Source organism: Heterodontus francisci, chromosome 2, assembly GCF_036365525.1.
Source record: "Heterodontus francisci isolate sHetFra1 chromosome 2, sHetFra1.hap1, whole genome shotgun sequence".
In the NCBI taxonomy this organism is placed as follows: Eukaryota; Metazoa; Chordata; class Chondrichthyes; order Heterodontiformes; family Heterodontidae; genus Heterodontus; species Heterodontus francisci.
Genome location: NC_090372.1, coordinates 82,929,658 through 82,949,065, shown reverse-complemented (window position 1 = coordinate 82,949,065; position 19,408 = coordinate 82,929,658). Strand labels below are relative to the sequence as shown.

Below are 19,408 nucleotides of genomic sequence, written 5' to 3'. Positions count from 1 at the left end.
GATTGGGGAACATTATCTAATCAAGACAGCTGCATTGAGCAGAGTTCTACAACCTAGTATTTATAGAGGTTCAACAAATAAGGAAAAGATTTTACAGTCCATTTATCCAATGTCCTGTAACGGACTTACTTACTATTTTTATCAAATGAATGGCTTAGACCAGCAGTTGCTCTTAATTCTATCCACAAAAAACTGAAGGCATCAAGGGCATTAAACCCAAAGTAGTTATGAATCCTTATCTTAGCTTCAATGGACAGAGATTTGGAATATAAATCTGCAATCCTAAATGAAACACACTGAAAGGGAAAACCATACAACAATAATTTACATCCATATAGCACCTTTTGTGTAGAAAAAGTCCCACGGCGCTTTATTTATTTATTTATTTATTTAGAGATACAGCACTGAAACAGGCCCTTCGGCCCACCGAATCCATGCCGACCATCAACCACCCATTTATACTAATCCTACACTAATCCCATATTCCTATCACATCCCCACCTGTCCCTATATTCTCCTACCAGCTACCTATACTAGGGGCAATTTATATAATGGCCAATTTACCTATCAACCTGCAAGTCTTTTGGTGGTGGGAGGAAACCGGAGTACCCAGCGAAAACCCACGCAGACACAAGGAGAACTTGCAAACTCCACACAGGCAGTACCCAGAACTGAACCCGGGTCGCTGGAGCTGTGAGGCTGCGGTGCTAACCACTGCACCACTGTGCCGCCCGCTTCATTGAGGCATCTTCTTCTTTGACCCCCTTTTCTCAATAGACAATGGGTAAGCGCCTGGAGGTGGTCAGTGGTTTGTGAAGCAGCGCCTGGAGTGGCTATAAATGCCAATTCTAGAGTGACAGACTCTTCCACAGGTGCTGCAGATAAAATTGGTTGTTGGGGCTGTTACACAGTTGGCTCTCTCCTTGCACTTCTGCCTTTTTTCCTGCCAACTGCTAAGTCTCTTCGACTCGCCACGCTTTAGCCCCGCCTTTTTGGTTGCCCACCAGCTCTGGCGATCGCTGGCAACTGACTCCCACGACTAGTGATCAATGTCACAGGACTTCATGTCGCGTTTGCAGACGTCTTTAAAGCGGAGACATGGACGGCCGGTGGGTCTGATACCAGTAACAAGCTCACTGTACAATGTGTCCTTGGGGATCCTGCCATCTTCCATGCAGCTCACATGGCCAAGCCATCTCAGGCGCCGCTGGCTTAGTAGGGTGTATATGCTGGGGATGTTGGCCGCCTCGAGGACTTCAGTGTTGGAGATACTGTTCTGCCACTTGATGCCAAGGATTCTCCGGAGGCAGCAAAGATGGAATGAATTGAGACGTCGCTGTTGGCTGACGTACGTTGTCCAGGCCTCGCTGCCGTGGAGCAAGGTACTGAGGACACAGGCTTGATACACTTGGACCTTTGTGTTGTGTCAGTGCGCCATTTTCCCACACTCTCTTGGCCAGTCTGGACATAGCAGAGGAAGCCTTTCCCATGCGCTTGTTGATTTCTGCATCTACAGACAGGTTACTGGTGATTGTTGAGCCTAGGTAGGTGAACTCTTGAACCACTTCCAGAGTGTGGTCGCCGATATTGATGGATGGGGCATTTCTGACGTCCTGTCCCATGATGTTAGTTTTCTTGAGGCTGATGGTTAGGCCAAATTCATTGCAGGCAGCCGCAAACCTGTCGATGAGTCTCTGCAGACACTCTTCAGTGTGAGATGTTAATGCAGCATCATCAGCAAAGAGGAGTTTCCTGATGAGGACTTTCCGTACTTTGGTCTTCGCTTTTAGACGGGCAAGGTTGAACAACCTGCCACCTGATCTCGTGTGGAGGAAAATTCCTTCTTCTGAAGACTTGAACGCATGTGAGAGCAGCAGGGAGAAGATGCCCTGTTTCACGCCACTCAGGATTGGAAAAGGGTCTGATGAGGCGCCGCTATGCTAAATTGTGCCTTTCATACTGTCATGGAATGAGGTGATGATACTTAGTTGCTTTCCAATCTTTTCTAGTAGTCTGAAGAGACCACGTCTGCTGACAAGGTCAAAGGCTTTGGTGAGATCAATGAAAGCAACGTAGATGGGTATCCGTTGTTCACGGCATTTCTCCTGTCGCTGGCGAAGGGAGAACAGCATGTCAATGATGGATCTCTTTGCTCAAAAGCCACACTCCGCCTCAGGATAGACATGCTCAGTCAGCTTCTGGAGCCTGATTAAGGCGACACGAGCGAAGACTTTCCCCACTATGCTGAGCAGGGAGATTCCACGGTAGTTGTTGCAGTCACCGCGGTCACCCTTGTTCTTATAGAGGATGACGACATTGGCATAGCGCATGTCCTGTGGTACTGCACCCTCGTCCCAGCAGACAAAGCAGTTCGTAGAGTGCGGAAAGTATAGCAGGCTTGGCATTCTTGACTTCAGGGGTAATGCCGTCCTTCCCAGGGGCTTTTCCGCTGGCTAGAGAATCAATGGCATCACTGAGTTCCGATTTTGTTGGCTGTTCGTCCAGCTCATCAATGACTGGCAGAGACAGGGCTGCATTGAGGGCGGTCTCAGTGACAACATTCTCCCTGGAGTACAGTTCTAGGTAGTGTTCCACCCAGCGGTCCATTTGATTGCGTTGGTCAGTGATTGTGTCCCCTGATTTAGATTTGAGGGGGGCAATCTTCTGGATGATTGGCCCAAAAGCTCTCTTAATGCCATCATACATTCCTCTGATATTTCCTGTGTCAGAGGCCAGCTGAATATGACTGCATAGGTGTTGCCAGTAGTCATTTGCGCAGCGCCTGGCTGTTCTTTGTGCCGCGCTTCTGGCAGCTTTAAGTGCTACGGATGTTAACTCGCTGGGGGCTTTCTTGTAGTTCAGCAGTGCAATGCGCTTAGCGGCTATGACAGGTTCTAGCTCTTCAATGTGTGATTGAAACCAGTCTGCATTCAGCTTCACACAATTGCCATAGGTGCTCATTGCTGAATCATAGATGGCGTCCCTGATGTGGGCGCACTTGGTCCCTGCATCCCCTGTGGGAGTGTTTTGGAGGGCTTTTTCAAGTGAATTTAGAAACTTACGTAACAGCTGTGGATGAGAAATTCTGCTCGTGTTGATGCGCGGGCGGCCCTTCTGCTTGGAGTGATGCAGCTTTTTTGGTTTGAGGCTAACCCTGCTGCACACCAGGGAGTGGTCGGTGTCGCAGTCCACACTGTGGAAGCTGCATGTGATTTGAACGCTGTTTAAAGAGGCTCGCCTTGTGACGATGAGGTCCAGCTGGTGCCAACGACGTGATCTTGGGTGCCTCCAAGAAACCTGGTGACAGGGTTTAGTGTGAAAAAACGAGTTGGTGATGCAGAGGTTATGCTAGGTACACAACTCAAGCAGTCTCTGTCCATTCTCATTCATCCTTCCCATGCCACAGCGCCCAAGGCAGGAGGGCCACGAGTCATGGTCGGCCCCAACCCTGGCATTAAAGTCCCCCAGCAGGAATAGGTGTTCGGTGTTGGGGATGCTACTAATGATATTATGGAGTTCCTCGTAGAACTGGTCTTTAGCTTCAGGTGGGGGGGCAGAGTGTTGGAGCATAGATGCTGAGTTGGTGTACTCGACCAGAGGCGAACAGTCGGATGGACAGTATGCGTTCTGAGCCATTTGAGGGTGGCTCTATCATGCTGAGCAAAGAGTTTCTGATGGCGAAGCCCACTCCGTGCTGTCTTGGTTCTTCAGGATCCCCAACCTGCCAGAAGAAGGTGTAGTCTTGCTTTCTTAGAGATCCGTTCGCAGGGAGGCGTGTCCCCTGAAGAGCTGCGATGTCCACATTGAGTCTACTGAGCTCGTTGTTAATGATGGCGGTCTTCCGAGAATCGTTGATTTGTGTAAGGTCTTCCGACAGGCCAGGACACATAGTTCTGACGTTCCAGCTTACAAAACGAAGGGCTGGTACCTTCTTTCCTTTTTTGGTCGTGCTGTTTGGTGCAGTGTTACAGTCCACTTGTCGGGCAATGACCCTGAGCTCCAAGCACCCATTGAAGCAGGTGGACTATGGCGGGAAAGAACCTTACTGACCGGGGGCTGCCCGGTTTGAGGCAGGCGGTAGCTGTCCAGTGAGATGCGATGACCTCTCCCACCGACAAAGGCAACCCGTGGCGCCCAATCTCTACGCCAATTGAGCTGGACTTATAACCCGTATCTGCTGCCTTCCGTGTTGATTTGGTCGCTGTGAGGAGACTATGGAATGACCTCTCCATGGCGCATGCATGGAGGTTGTGAGTTGCCCAAGCTACACAACCTCCATTAAGGCATAATCAAACCAAAATAAACGTCAAGACAAAGGGGGAGATATTAGGAGGGGTAGAACGTAGGAACAGGAATAGGCCATTTAACCCCTTGAGCCTGTTCCGCCATTCAATTAAATCATGGCTGATCTGTGATCTAACTCCATATACCCACTTTTCCTCATATCGCTCAATACCTTTGGTTGACAAAAATCTAACAATCTCAGTTCTAAAATTAATAACTGATGTAGCATCAACTGCCATTTGAAGAGTTCCAAACTTCCACCACCCGATGCATGAAGTGGTTCCTAATTGAACCCAAGAAAGATCTGTCTCTAATTTTTTGAATATGCCCCCTGGTCCTAGACTCCAACCACCAACCCCCCCCAACCAGCGCCCCAATGGAAATAGGATAGATGGGGAGAAACTATCCATTTGCCTTAACATCATGGAAATTTCGATCAAATCACCAATTAACTTTCTATTTCGCAGGGAATACAATCCTATTTTCTATAATTTCATCTCGTAGCTTAACCCTTGGAGACCAGGTCTTCTTCTTGGCATTTCTTCACAAATGAAGATTTTGGGAAGGTTCTACTCATCGGTTGCAGGCCCGCTGGTGGCTAGTCAGGCCTATCTGTGACCAGCAGATTCTCCCATAGTGGGTACAAGTGAAGGTGTAGTCGCTGTTGGGTGCAATTGGATCCATCCTTCTCCTCCTTTTCTTTTTCATGCTGGTTCTTCGCTCAGTCTAAAAAGGTGTCTATGATGTAGCATCTCCAGGCATTACGATTTATGGCCTGCGCTTCCCACTGTCGCTGGTCGATGTGGCACACAGAGGGACTTCTTCAGGGAGTCCTTGAAATGTTTCCATGGACCTCTCTGTTCCTTTTACCCATGGTCAGCTCTCCAATACAACACGATCTTGGGCAGGCGACTATCGTCCATCCAGGCATCGTGACCCGCCCAGTGCAGTTGGCTTTGCAGGAAGATGGCCTCGATGCTGGTGATGTTGGCGGTTTCCAGGACTTCAACGTTTGTGATTTGGTCCTGCCAGTAAATCTTGAGGATGCTGCGGAAGCAGCGCTGATGGAAGCACTCTAGAAGACATACATGACGGCGGTATAGGACTCATGGCCTGGCACCATACAGAAGGGTGGCATGGACTACGGCTTCGCACACTTTGAATTTGGTCTGTGTTCTGAGACTGTCGTTGCTCCATACCCGTTTGTAGAGTCTGCCGAGTGTACTGTTTGATTTTGACAACCTATTGTCCATTTCCTTGTCTATGGTGGCATCAAATGAGATGGCGCTCCCCAAATAAGTAAATTGCTTGATGGCATTCAGCTCAGAACCCTTAATGACAATGCTTGGTGGTCTATAATCTTCTTGAGGGTGCAGGCTGATGCAGGACTTCAGTTTTCTTTAAACTGATATTTAGTCCAAAGAGTTGTGCGCCTGGGAAAAATGTGTTGTTATACGTTGCAGGTCTGACCGACTGTGGGCCAGGACAGCACAGTCATCGGCGATAAGTAGTTCATGGATGAGATTTTCTTGTGTCTTTGTGTGAACCTGAAGACGCCAGAGGTTGAAAAGGCCTCCATCAGTCCGGAAGCGTACGTAAACTCCCTCCTTAAGGTCTTCTGTTGCCTGCTGCAGCATCATGCGAAAAGGATGGTGAATAAGGTTGGGGCCAGCACACATCCCTGCTTCACGCCACTGGAGATTTGGAAGGGACTTGAGAGGTCACTGTTTTGCTTGACTTATCCGTACGAATTTTCATAAAACTGCTTCACCATGGCCAGGAACCTGGGTGGGCATCCACGTTTTGCAAGGATTTTCCAAAATCCATCTCTGCTCACACTGTCGAATGCCTTGGTGAGGTTTACGAAAGTGACGTACAGGCCTTTGTTTTGCTCACGCCACTTCTCTTGCATTTGTAAGTGCAAATACCATGTCTGTGATGTCTCTGTTTCCTCTGAAACCGCAGTGGCTCTCTGGAAGGTTTTCTTCCACAATGGTAGGCACAAGCCTGTTCATAAGTATTCTAGCCAGGATCTTCCAGGTGGCAAACTACTAAATCTACGATACCAGGGCCAATATATTCTTCCTGAGATGTGATGCCCAGAACTGCTCAAAATACTCCAGGTGCGGTCTAAACAGGGCTTTGTATAGCTGAAGCACGACCTCTACCCCCTTGTATTCCAATCCTCGAGATATAAAGGTCTGCATTCCATGAGCATTTTTGATCATTTTCTGTACTTGTTCACGACGTTTTAATGCTCTATGTACCTGGACTCCCAAGTCTCTTTGTACTCCACTCTTCCTAGTTTATCACTATTTAGAAAATACCATGTTCTATCCTTTATCGGTCCAAATTGATGACCTCACATTTGCTAGCATTGAAATCCATTTGCCACAGTTTTGCCCACCCACTTCATCTATCAACATCTTTGTAATTTTACGCTTCCATAGACACTGATCAAAATGCCACCTTCTTTGTGTCAAAGATAATTTGGATATGTGGCTTTCTATCCCATCATCTAACTCATTAATAGATGCGGTGCAACGTTGACCCCAACATAGATCGTGGAGGGACGCCACTAATTACATCCTGCCAATTAAGAGTACCTTCCCATTGTTCCTACACTCTGTCTCCTGCCGTTCAGCAATTTCATAACCAGGTCAATAATTTACCTTCAACTTCATAAGCTTCAACCTGAGCTAACAGTCTGTTATGAGGGATTTTATCGAATGCCTCTGGAAGCCCATATAAATAACAACCCCTGTCCACTACTTTGGTCACCGCCTCAAAAAGTCATCAGGCATGACCTACCCTTTACAAATACATTTTTTAAATTAGTTTATGGGGATGTGAGCATCACTGGCCAGGCCGGCATTTATTGCCCATCCCTAACTACCCTTGAGAAGGTGGTGGTGAGATGCCTTCTTGAACCGCTGCAGTCCATGTGGGGTAGTTACCTCCACAGTGTTGTTAGGAAGGGAGTTCCAGGATTTTGACCCAGCGACAGTGAAGGAACAGCGATAAAGTTCCAAATCAGGATGGTGTGGGGCTTTGAGGGGAACTTGCAGGTGGTGGTGCTCCCACACATCTGCTGCCCTTGTCCTTCTAAGTGGTAGAGGTCACAGGTTTGGAAGGTGCTGTCAAAGGAACCTTGGTGCATTGCTGCAGTGCATCTTGTAGATGGTACACACTGCTGTCACTGTGAGTTGGTGGTGGAGGGAGTGAATGTTTGTGAATGGGGTGCCAATCAAGCAGGCTGCTTTGACCTGGATGGTGTTGAGCTTCTCGAGTGTTGTTGGATCTGCACCCATCCAGGCAAGTGGAGAGTATTCCATCACACTCCTGACTTGTGCCTTGTAGATGGTGGACAGGCTTTGGGAGTCAGGTGGTGAGTTACTCACCGCAAGATTCCTAGTCTCTGAACTGCTCTTGTAGCCACGGTATATATATGGCTACTCCAGTTCAGTTTCTGGTCAATGGTAACCCCCAGGATGTTGATAGTTGGGGATTCAGTGATCGCAATGCCACTGAATGTCAAGGGGAGATGGTTAGATTCTCTCTTGTTGGAGATGGTCATTGCCTGGCACTTGTGTGGTGCGAATGTTACTTGCCACTTATCAGCCCAAGCCTGGATATTTTCCAGGTCTTGCTGCATTTCTACGTAGACTGCTTTAGTATCTGAGTCGTCACAAATGGTGCTGAACATTGTGCAATCAGCGAAGATCCCCACTTCTGACCATATGATAGAAGGAAGGTCATTGATGAAGTAGCTGATGATGGTTGGGCCTAGGACACTATCTTGAGGAACTCCTACAGTGATGGCCTGGAGCTGAGATGATTGAACTCCAACAATCATCTTCCTTTGAGCTCGGTACAACTCCAACCAGCGGAGAGTTTACCCAGATTCCCATTGACTCCTGATTTGCTAGGGTTCCTTGACACCATACTCGGTCAAATGCTGCCTTGATGTCAGTGGCTGGCTCTCATTTATCAGTTGAAAATTTTCGAGGTGTTCAGTTTCCCTATCCTCAATTATCGACTAGCAACTTCCCAACAAATATCAAGCTCCTGATCTATAATTCCCTGGTTTCTCTCATCTTTCTTAAATAGTGGAGTGGAATGTGCAATTTTCCAATCTAAAAGGAAGAGCTCCCAAAGTGAGAGAACTTTGCAAAACTACAGTTACTGCAATGTTCTCACCTACTACTTTAAAATCCTGGCATGGAAGCCCTGGTCCTGGGGATTTGTCACTCTTTAGCCACATTAACTTCTCCATGACGGTTACTTTGTTGATGTTAATTTTGTTGAATCCCTGTCACTCATTTAGTAATAGTTTCCTTGGGATGTCCTGCATGCTGACCTCTTAGTCAACTATAAATACTGACACAAAGTAATTATTCAGCATGTTTGTCATTTCTTTATTTTCATCGACAACAACATCAACATCATCAGTTTTTAAAGGGCCCACTTTGTTTCTGAGCACCTTCATTTTCCTAATGTAATTGGAAAAGTTTTATAATTTTTTGCAAGTTTCTTTTCAAACCTCCCTTTTTGTAGCTCCGACTACCTGCTTTGTCACCCTTTGCTGCTCTTTCTATCTTTCCCATTCACCAGGATCTGTGCTAATATTTGCACTTTCGCATGCTTTTAGTTTTAAGTTGCCTCTTTCCTCTTTCATTATCCATGATTATTTTTTGGCAAGTAGAACTCTCGCCTCGAGGGTATAAACTGGTTCTGTATCACATTAATTCTTTTTTGAACACCTGTCATTGATTTTCTGTCTTTTACCCAGCAACAGATTTCCCCAGTTTTCTGTGGATAGGCATCCCATTGAAGTCAGCCTTACCAAATCCAGAATCTTAGTAGTTTCACATTTCTCCCTTTCAAACACTGCATTGAACTCGATCATATCATGATAGCCACTTGTTAAATGTTCACACACCATTAGGATGTTAACTAAATCTGGCTCATTGCTGATTACTAAATCTAATATGGCATGCCCCTTATTGGTTCCAGGGCATATTGTTGCAGAAAACTATAATAGACACACTCAAGAAATTCACTACCTTTCTGACAATTGCTAATTTATCCCAAGCTATATGCAAATTAAAATCCCCTATTAAAACCACTATGCCTTCATTGCATTTTTGTCTAACCTCTGCATTTATATAAGCAACCACTTCACAGCTAATACAAGGTTGCCCATTCACAACTCCCAGGACAGTCTTAAATCCTTTTCTATGTATTAATTCTACCCATAAGCAGCCTCACAGCTCCAGGGACCCAGGTTCAATTCTGGGTACTGCCTGTGCGGAGTTTGCAAGTTCTCCCTGTGACTGTGTGGGTTTTCGCCGGGTGCTCCGGTTTCATCCCACTGCCAAAGACTTGCAGGTGAAAGGTAAATTGGCCATTGTAAACTGCCCCTAGTGTAGGTAGGTGGTAGGGAATATGGGATTACTGTAGGGTTAGTATAAATGGGTGGTTCTTGGTCGGCACAGACTCAGTGGGCTGAAGGGCCTGTTTCAGTGCTGTATCTCTAAATCAAATAAAATACAGTCTCCAGTGCCTGCTTACCTCTCATCATATCCTCTCTCATCAATGAAGTGATTTCATCCTTAATCATTAAGGCCACTCCTCAGCCTCCAGCATTTTTCCAATCTTTCCTGTAGACCACGGTTGTCCAACATACAGGATCCGGCCCACCAAAGTTTCCATCCAGAGATGACAAATTTTCCATTGTCAACCTCTTCCAGACCAGCTTTTTGAAGATAATCCCACCATCAGTTTCATGGATGACAGGTGCTGGGAGCAGGAACAATGGTTTCCCTACTTTGGGCAGATTCGGGGGTTTCGGGCGGATTCTGACTTTTTTTTTAAAAAGCCTGCGGCAAAACCCACGGGGGGACTGGGGGGGGAGAAGGTAGAGGAGGGGCCACAGAGAAGGGGGGACACAGAGATGGAGAGAGTGTAATCAAGATCACTCCTGACAGATGGACCCCTATCCAGGATACTCTGCATTGCTACAACACGTGTGTGTGCAAACATTGACTACTTGTGCAAGCAGAAAAATGCCAAGTATCTCACTAAATCAGTCATAGAAACACAGAAAACAGGAGCAGGAACAGGCCATTAGGCCCTTCGAGCCTGCTCCGCCATTCATTATCATGGCTGATCATCCAACTCAGTAACCTGTTCCCACTTTCCCCCATATCCTTTGATCCCTTTCGCCCCAAGAGCTATATCTAACTCCTTCTTAAATACATACAATGTTTTGGCCTCAATTGCTTTCTGTGGTAACGAATTCCACAGGCTCACCACTCTCTGGATGAAGAAATTTCTCCTCATCTCAGTCCTGAAAGATTTACCCCGTATCCTTCGACTATGACCCCTGGTTCTGGACTCCCTCACCATCGGGAACATCCTTCCTGCATCTACCCTGTCAAGTCCTATTAAAATTTTATAGGTTTCTATGAGATCCCCTCTCACTCTTCTGAACTCCAGCGCATATGATCCTAACCGACTCAATCTCTCCTCATACGCTAGCTCCGCCATCCCAGTAATCAGTCTGGTCAACCTTCGCTACACTTCCTCTATAGCAAGAACATCCTTCCTCAGATAAGGAGACCAAAACTGCACACAATATTCCAGGTGTGGCCTCACCAAGGTCCTGTATAATTGTAGCAAGACATCCCTGCTCCTGTACTCGAATCCTCTCGCTATGGAGGCCAACATACCATTAGCCTTTTTTACCGCCTTTTGCACCTGCATGCTTACCTTCAGCGGCTGGCGTATGAGAACACCCAGGTCTCGTTGCATATTCCCCTCTCTCAGTTTATAGCCGTTCAGATAATAATCTGCCTTCCTGTTTTTGCTACCAAAGTGGATAACCTCACATTTATCCACGTTATACTGCATCTGCCATGCATTTTCCCACTCACTCAACTTGTCCAAATCACCCTGAAGCCTCTCTGCATCCTCTTCACAACTCACCATCCCACCCAGTTTTGTGTCATCTGCAAATTTGGGGATATTACATTTAGTTCCCTCATCTAAATCATTAATATATGATGTGAATAGCTGTGGTCCTAGCACCGATCCCTGCAGTACCCCACTAGTCACTGCCTGCCATTCGGAAAAAGACCCATTTATCCCTACTCTCTGTTTCCTGTCTGCCAACCAATTTTCTATCCATCACAATACACTACCCCCAATCCCATGTGCTTTAATATTTTACAAGCTGATGTCTTATGTGAGACTTTGTTGAAAGCCTTCTGAAAGTCAAAATAAATCACATCCACTGGCTGTCCCTCATCAACTCTACTGGTTACATCCTCGAAGAATTCTAGTAGATTTATTCTAGTAAATGATTTCCATTTCGTAAACCTTGCTGACTCTGTCCGATTCTACCACTGTTCTCCAAGTGCTCTGCTATAAAATCTTAGAGAATGGACTCTAGAATTTTCCCCACTACCGACGTCAGGCTGACTGGTCTATAATTCCCTGTTTTCTCTCTACCTCCCTTTTTAAATAGTGGGGTTCCTCCAATCTGCATGAGCTGTTCCAAAGTCTATAGAATCTTGGAAGATGACCACCAATGCATCCACCATTTCTAGGGCCACTTCCTTAAGTACTCTGGGATGCATACCATCAGGCTTCAATACCATCAATTTCCCCAACACCATTTCTCTACTCATACTGATTTCTTTCAGTTCCTCTCTCACTAAGCCCTGTGCTCCCCAACATTTCTGGTATGATATTTGTGTCCTCCTTTGTGAGGACAGAACCAAAGTATGCATTGAGTTGGTCAGCCACTTCTTTGTTCCCCATACTAAATTCCCCTGTTTCTGACTCTAAGGGTATTTGTCTTCACCAATCTTTTTCTCTTCACATACCTACAGAAACTTTTACAGTCAGTTTTTATGTTCCCCGCAAGCTTACTCTCATACTCTATTTTCCCCTTCTTAATCAATCCCTTGGTTCTCCTTTGCTGAATCCTAAACCGCTCCCAATCCTCAGGTCTGTTGTTTTTTCTGGCAAATTTGTATGCCTCTTCCTCGGATCTAATGCTATCTCTAATTTCCCTTGTAAGCCATGGTTTGGCTACCTTTCCCGTTTTACTTTTGCACCAGACAGGCATAAGCAATTATTGCAGTTCATTCATGCACTCTTTTGAATGTTTGCCATTGCCTATCCACCGATATCCCTTTAAGTAACGTTTCCCAATCCGTCATAGCCAACTCACGCTTCATACCTTCGCAGTTTCCTTTATTAAGATTCAGGACCCTAGTTTCAGAATCAACTACAGAATTCTTCATCAAGATGGAGAGTTACATCATATTATGGTCGCTCATCTCCAAGGGGTCTCACACAACTAGATTGTCAATTATTCCTCTCTCCAACATAGCGATGAGAAATTAAGTCAATAAATTAATCTTCTCATTTAAAGCTTCTTCACAAAAATGCACATTTGTTGTTGTTTTGATTAATAGCAAGATAAATTTTTAATGCCTTTATCTTTCCGGAACTGTCTCACCAGTCCCCATAAGACAAAAATTGTAATGTGGCCGCCCCCCCCACCATTGCGAAAAGGTTGGACAACCCTGCTGCAGTCTTTCTAACCTGGCATATTTGGTTCCCAGTCCTAACTGTCTTGCAGCCATGCCTCACTAATGGCTACCATATCATAACCTTCAAGTTGAATTTGCACCTGCAATTCATTCAATTTGTTGGCCTCATGCTCCATTCGTTTGTATAACCCTTATTTGCGCCACAGACCCTAACCTGACCTTCTGCTCTAATGTCTTACTCGCATGTTTCCTATTTCTCTTTCCTGGTTAATTATTCTACATCTTTTGAGTTTCCATTTACCTGTACTGCCTAAAGCACAATTTCTGACTGTTGCTCTGCTCTCTTTCCTTTTGTTTATTTTTGAAATATTATTTTTATTTATTTACAGATACAGCACTAAAACAGGCCCTTCGGCCCACCAAGTCTGTGCCGACCATCAACCACCCATTTATACTAATCCTACAACATCCCCACCCGTCCCTATATTTCCCTACCACCTACCTATACTAGGCCAATAATAATGGCCAATTTACCCATCAACCTGCAAGTCTTTGGCTGTGGGAGGAAACCGGAGCACCCGGAGGAAACCCACGCAGACACAGGGAGAACTTGCAAACTCCACACAGGCAGTACCCAGAATTGAACCCGGGTCGCTGGAGCTGTGAGGCTGCGGTGCTAACCGCTGCGCCACTGTGCCGCCCACTATATTACCTTTTCCAACTAAGCCTTCCCCCCACTTACTCGTTTAAAGTACTTGTGCCCACTCTATTTATCTTTTCCACTAGGACGCTGGTCTAGTCTGAGTCAAGTGGAGCCCATCACAAAGGTATAGTTCCTTCCTGTCCCGGGTCATGCTGCCAGTGTTCCGTGAAATGGAACCCCTGTTTCCCACACCATTCCTTCAGCACATGTTTACCTCCCTGATTTGCTTATCCCTATGCCAATTTGAATATGGCTCAAATAATAATCAAGAGATTAAAACTCTTCAGGCCCAATTCTTTAATTTAGCTCCTTGTACTCTCCAAACAGGATCTTTTTCCCACTCTTTCCTATGTTGTTGGTCCCAATATGGATCATAACATCTGGATCCTCCCCCTCCCTCTTCAAGCCAGTTTGAGATGTCTCTCACCCTGTCACCAGGTAGGCAACAACATGTGGGACTCTCAATCCTGCTTACTAAGGATGTCTTCAGTCCCCCGAATTATTGAATCCCCCACAACTACCACATGAGGCTTCCCCCTCCTCCCCTCTTTGTATAGCTCACTGCTCCAAGGTGCCATGGTCCACATTCTGGCTGTCCTTCCAACAGTCTTTATACTTACCCTCACAGGTAGCAAGTACATCGCACTGCTTGGATAGGATCAGTTTGTGAAGTTCCTCATTCTCTCTGCCACCTGGGTTTCCCTTACTCTGCACACTATCAGTCACACTAACCCTATTCTGAACCTATATCTCTGTACGAGGTGTGACTGAATTCTGGAGCAAACTAACCAGATACTGTTAGCCCTCCATTACGTGTCTCCAACTCTCACTTGAGCTTAATGGGCTAAAGTTTTATGGCCCCCCTCGGAACGGGAATGGAAGCAGGGGGCCCCAATAAAATTGCATCAGAAGGCAGGGGCCGGAGTGCTCGGCGCCTTCCCGAAGGCTTCCAATTTAGTCTGGGACGGGGAAAGCAGAGGACGGCCTTCCCGGCCCAGGCCATTAAGACACTTAAGTACCCAATTAATGGCCGCTTAAGGACCTCTTCCCACCTCTTCTTCAATTTGATAGAAGGCAGAGGGACCTGCCACTGCGGGGAGATGCCACCAAGTAAAACCTGGTGGCCTCCTAGTGAAGGTCAGGCGGTGAACGTTGCTCCCCCCTTCCCTCACAACGCTGTCGCCGGGGCCTGTCTGAATGGCCCCAGCGACCCTGACCCCACTCACCTTTCCTGGGGTCCCCAGACATCTTCGTATTGCAGGGCCTCCTGCAGTATCGGCATTCACCGATGCTTCCACTGATGCTGCCGGTGCTGCAAAGCTGCCAGCCTTCCGATTGGCTCACAGCTTTGAGAGGCTGGAGCTCATTCTTTAAAAGGATGCCAGACAGTTAATTACTCACCGCTGTGCAATTGCAATGGGGGTCCGACGGAAGGCCAAGGCGGGGGTCTCTTACCCACCTTCCAGGACCATCGCCACAATAAAATTCAGCCCAATGACTCTCAGCCAGAGAGATTCAAGGTGGTCACATCTACTGCAGATGTGTTCGCTCAGGATCGTCTCACTATCCACAAACTCCCACATACTGCAGTACAGACACCCAAACTGCTCTGCCATATCTTAGTCTAGATTATTTATGATTTATATCTAGTTTGTTTGTTACTCTTTTTTTTCTTTTTCTATACACCAACTTGCATTTAGTGGACAAAAATGTTAAATACGTACTGCCTCAAGCTTCCACTACAAGTACTGCAAAGTGAAAAGGAAAAATAAAGCAGCATCTCTTTCCCCCCCCACCCCCTGCACTGAACTCTCACTTGTGCTACAATCCTGACTAGAACACTCACAACGTTGCACTCTTCACAGCTTCTCTGTACGGCCACAGTTGCGGCCAAAAGCTTGGTCAAGGAGGCGTGTTTTAAAAAAGGCCTTAAAAAAAGGCAAAAGAGTTGGAGAGGTTTAAGCAGGAAATTCCAGATAGTAGGGCCCAGGCAGCTGGGGGCACGGCACCAACAATGGGGTGAAGGAAAGGGGTGAGTGCACAAAAGGCCAGCGTCAAAGGAACAGAGAAAATGTGGAGTGGTGGGGTTGCACAGCTGGAGAAAATTAAAGATGGGGAGGGCCAAGACCATAATATAATACAATTTAATAATACAAGGGTAAAAATTTAAATTGGAGGTGGTGAGGAACTGGGTGTCAATGTAGTTTAGCAAGAGTGGTGATGGGCATGCAGAATAAAATATTGGCAGCAGAGTTTTGAATGAGCTGAAATTTGAAGAGGGTGGAGGATGGAATGCTATCCAGTAGAGCATTGCAATAGTCAAGTCTGGAGGTGACAAAGGCATGGAAAAGGGTTTTAGCAGCCAGGGTGAGGCAGTGCCAGATGCAGATGACATTACGGAGTTGACAGTGATCAAGAGGATATGACTTTGAAGTTCAGCTTATGGTTAAATAGGGTAGAGAGACGGAAAACTGTCTGTTTCAACCTGTGTCAATGGATGGGGAAGGGATTAAATCCATAGTGAAGATATGTAGTTCATGGCACAGGTTGGAGACAATGGTCTTCCCAATGCTGGAAACATGCAGCTCATCTAAGACTGGATATTGGACAAGCAGTCAGACAACGTGAACAGTGGAGGGGTCAAGGCGAGTGGAGTGGTGAGTTGGATGTCAGTGTACATGTGGAAGCTGACCCTATGTCTGTAGATGATGTCGACAAACAGCAGCATGTTGATGAGAATAAGGAGGAACCCCAAGGATCATTGAGGGTCTTCTATGGTAATTGTGTAGAAGCAGGAACAAAGGCTATTGCTGAGAATGCTGACTGCAAATAAATAAGTAAGAATGCAACCAAGTGTGGGCAATCCCACTGAGCTGGACAATGGAGGAAAGGCAAGGGAGGAGGTTGACATGGATGTCTGTCACAGACACAATGGGTCAAATGGCCGCCTTCTGTGCTGTAAATCTTTATGTTTTTATGTCAACGGTTTCAGAATGGTCGAGGGAGATAATGCATCACAGTCACAGGATATCATACATAACTGGTTTGGTTCTCAAAAGCAATCAAACTAGGCACTCTGATATACAAGCCTTCCACTGAGGGAAAATCTTCCACAGTGCAGGATCCAAAATTGTATTCAACAGATTCATGTCATCTTCCAGACAAATTCGAGTTACCTATGTTGCTGTGCAAATTTTGTTGACAACCCCAAGTATCAAAGCAAAAAATGGCAATTCATCCATAAGCACCATCATCCTGCATCAGTATCTCTGCAGTTCTTGAATATGAGCTACTTTATCTCTAGAAAATTCACTTAGCCAAACGCTATCTCTGTTCAAGGTATTTCATGGTGACATTTGAAATCTCTGGTGAGCCAGTGCACAGAATAGTATGGTTCTAATAATTACAACATGCATTTATATAGTGCCTTTCACATAGTAAAACATCCCAAGCTATTTCATAGGAGCGTTAGCAAACAAAATTCAGAACACCAATAAAGCCACAGCAAAATACTGATACAGGAATGGTGAGTGATGCCTTTGTTTAAGTACTTCATCACAGTAGCTTAGATTCTAACCAATTTGTTGTGTGGTCAAAAAATATTAGTTTTCCACACTACTAGGAGCACGAACCAGTTTAAGTACCAAAACACAAAGTCAGGCCTGAACTCTTCAATTCCATCCCCCAACAATAGGGGACGTTCAGTCACAAGGGCAATATGCTGTGGCAGAGTTACAGTCACAAACTACTCGATTCAACCTGTAACTTGGTTGATCTTGACCTTCTGAGACCACATCTCAGGACTGCTGTGTTAATCTCTTCTTCTCTCTTTGGCCTCCTTATCGCGAGAGACAATGGGTAAGCGCCTGGAGGTGGTCAGTGGTGTGTGGAGCAGCGCCTGGAGTGGCTATAAAGGCCAATTCTAGAGTGACAGGCTCTTCCACAGGTGCTGCAGAAAAATTTGTTTGTCGGGGCTGTTACACAGTTGGCTCTCCCCTTAGGCTTTTTTCTTTTTTCCTGCCAACTGCTAAGTCTCTTCAACTCGCCTTTATGGCTGCCCGCCAGCTCTGGCGAACGCTGGCAACTGACTCCCACGACTTGTGATCAATGTCACAGGATTTCATGTCGAGTTTTCAGACGTCTTTAAAGCGGAGACATGGACGGCCGGTGGGTCTGATACCAGTGGCGAGCTCGCTGTACAATGTGTCTTTGGGGATCCTGCCATCTTCCATGCGGCTCACATGGCCAAGCCATCTCAAGCGCCGCTGACTCAGTAGTGTGTATAAGCTGGGGATGTTGGCCGCCTCGAGGACTTCTGTGTTGGAGATACGGTCCTGCCACCTGATGCCAAGTATTCTCCGGAGGCAGCGAAGATGGAATGAATTGAGACGTCGCTCTTGGCTGACACACGTTGTCCAGGCCTCGCTGTCATAGAGCAAGGTACCGAGGACACAGGCTTGATACACTCGGACTTTTGTGTTCAGTGTCAGTGCGCCATTTTCCCACACTCTCTTGGCCAGTCTGGACATGGCAGTGAAAACCTTTCCCATGCGCTTGTTGATTTCTGCATCTACAGACAGGTTACTGGTGATTGTTGAGCCTAGGTAGGTGAACTCTTGAACCACTTCCAGAGTGTGGTCGCCAATGTTGATGGATGGAGCATTTCTGACGTCCTGCCCCATGATGTTCGTTTTCTTGAGGCTGATGGTTAGGCCAAATTCATTGCAGGCAGCCGCAAACCTGTCGATGAGACTCTGCAGGCACTCTTCAGTGTGAGATGTTAAAGCAGCATCGTCAGCAAAGAGGAGTTCCCTGATGAGGACTTTCCGTACTTTGGACTTCGCTCTTAGACGGGCAAGGTTGAACAACCTGCCCCCTGATCTTGTGTGGAGGAAAATTCCTTCTTCAGAAGACTTGAACGCATGTGAAAGCAGCAGGGAGAAGAAAATCCCAAAAAGTGTGGATGCGAGAACACAGCCCTGTTTCACGCCACTCAGGATAGGAAAGGGGTCTGATGAGGACATGCGCGATGCCAATATCATCACCCTCTTATAAAAACAAAGGTGACCGCGGTGACTGCAACAACTACCGTGGAAACTCCCTGCTCAGCATAGTGGGGAAAGTCTTTGCTCGAGTCGCTCTAAACAGGCTGCAGAAGCTGGCCGAGCGCGTCTACCCTGAGGCACAGTGTGGCTTTCGTGCAGAGAGATCGACCATTGACATGCTGTTCTCCCTTCGTCAGATATAGGAGAAGTGCCGCGAACAACAGATGCCCCTCTACATTGCTTTCATTGATCTCACCACAGCCTTTGACCTCGTCAGCAGACGTGGTCTCTTCAGACTACTAGAAAAGATTGGATGTCCACCAAAGCTACTAAGTATCATCACCTCATTCCATGACAATATGAAAGGCACAATTCAACATGGCGGCTCCTCATCAGACCCCTTTCCTATCCTGAGTGGCGTGAAACAGGGCTGTGTTCTCGCACCCACACTTTTTGGGATTTTCTTCTCCCTGCTGCTTTCTCATGCTGTGTTAATAGGTGCAGGTTTAAGGCTTAAAGAGTTGCGCACTCAAAGATACCGTTAATTTGCTGCCAGCATATCCCGGAATGCCCATATAAAGAGCTAGACTGAAATTACCCCACTTCGAAGTGATCATGTTTTTTAAAAGCAATTCTGCTGCCATGTGCAAAGCTCTCTCCACATCTTCATTTATTTTTCCATCTGGACAAGGTTGTTAGGTATTTATATTTCTGCTTTTATCAATTTTCCCTGTCATAATCTCTACTGACAAAATGGAGATGAACAGGCCATATAACAGTCATGGTACCAAACAGGCACCTCCAGGACG

The 19,408-nt window shown here is 46.4% G+C and overlaps 1 protein-coding gene across 1 annotated transcript in view; it reads right to left on the bottom strand.

Annotated features, from left to right (window-relative positions):
• LOC137380633 (sodium bicarbonate cotransporter 3-like) overlaps positions 1-19,408 on the bottom strand; it is a 249,305-nt gene that overhangs the window by 116,420 nt on the left and 113,477 nt on the right. The gene's annotated exons all lie outside the window — the stretch shown is intronic.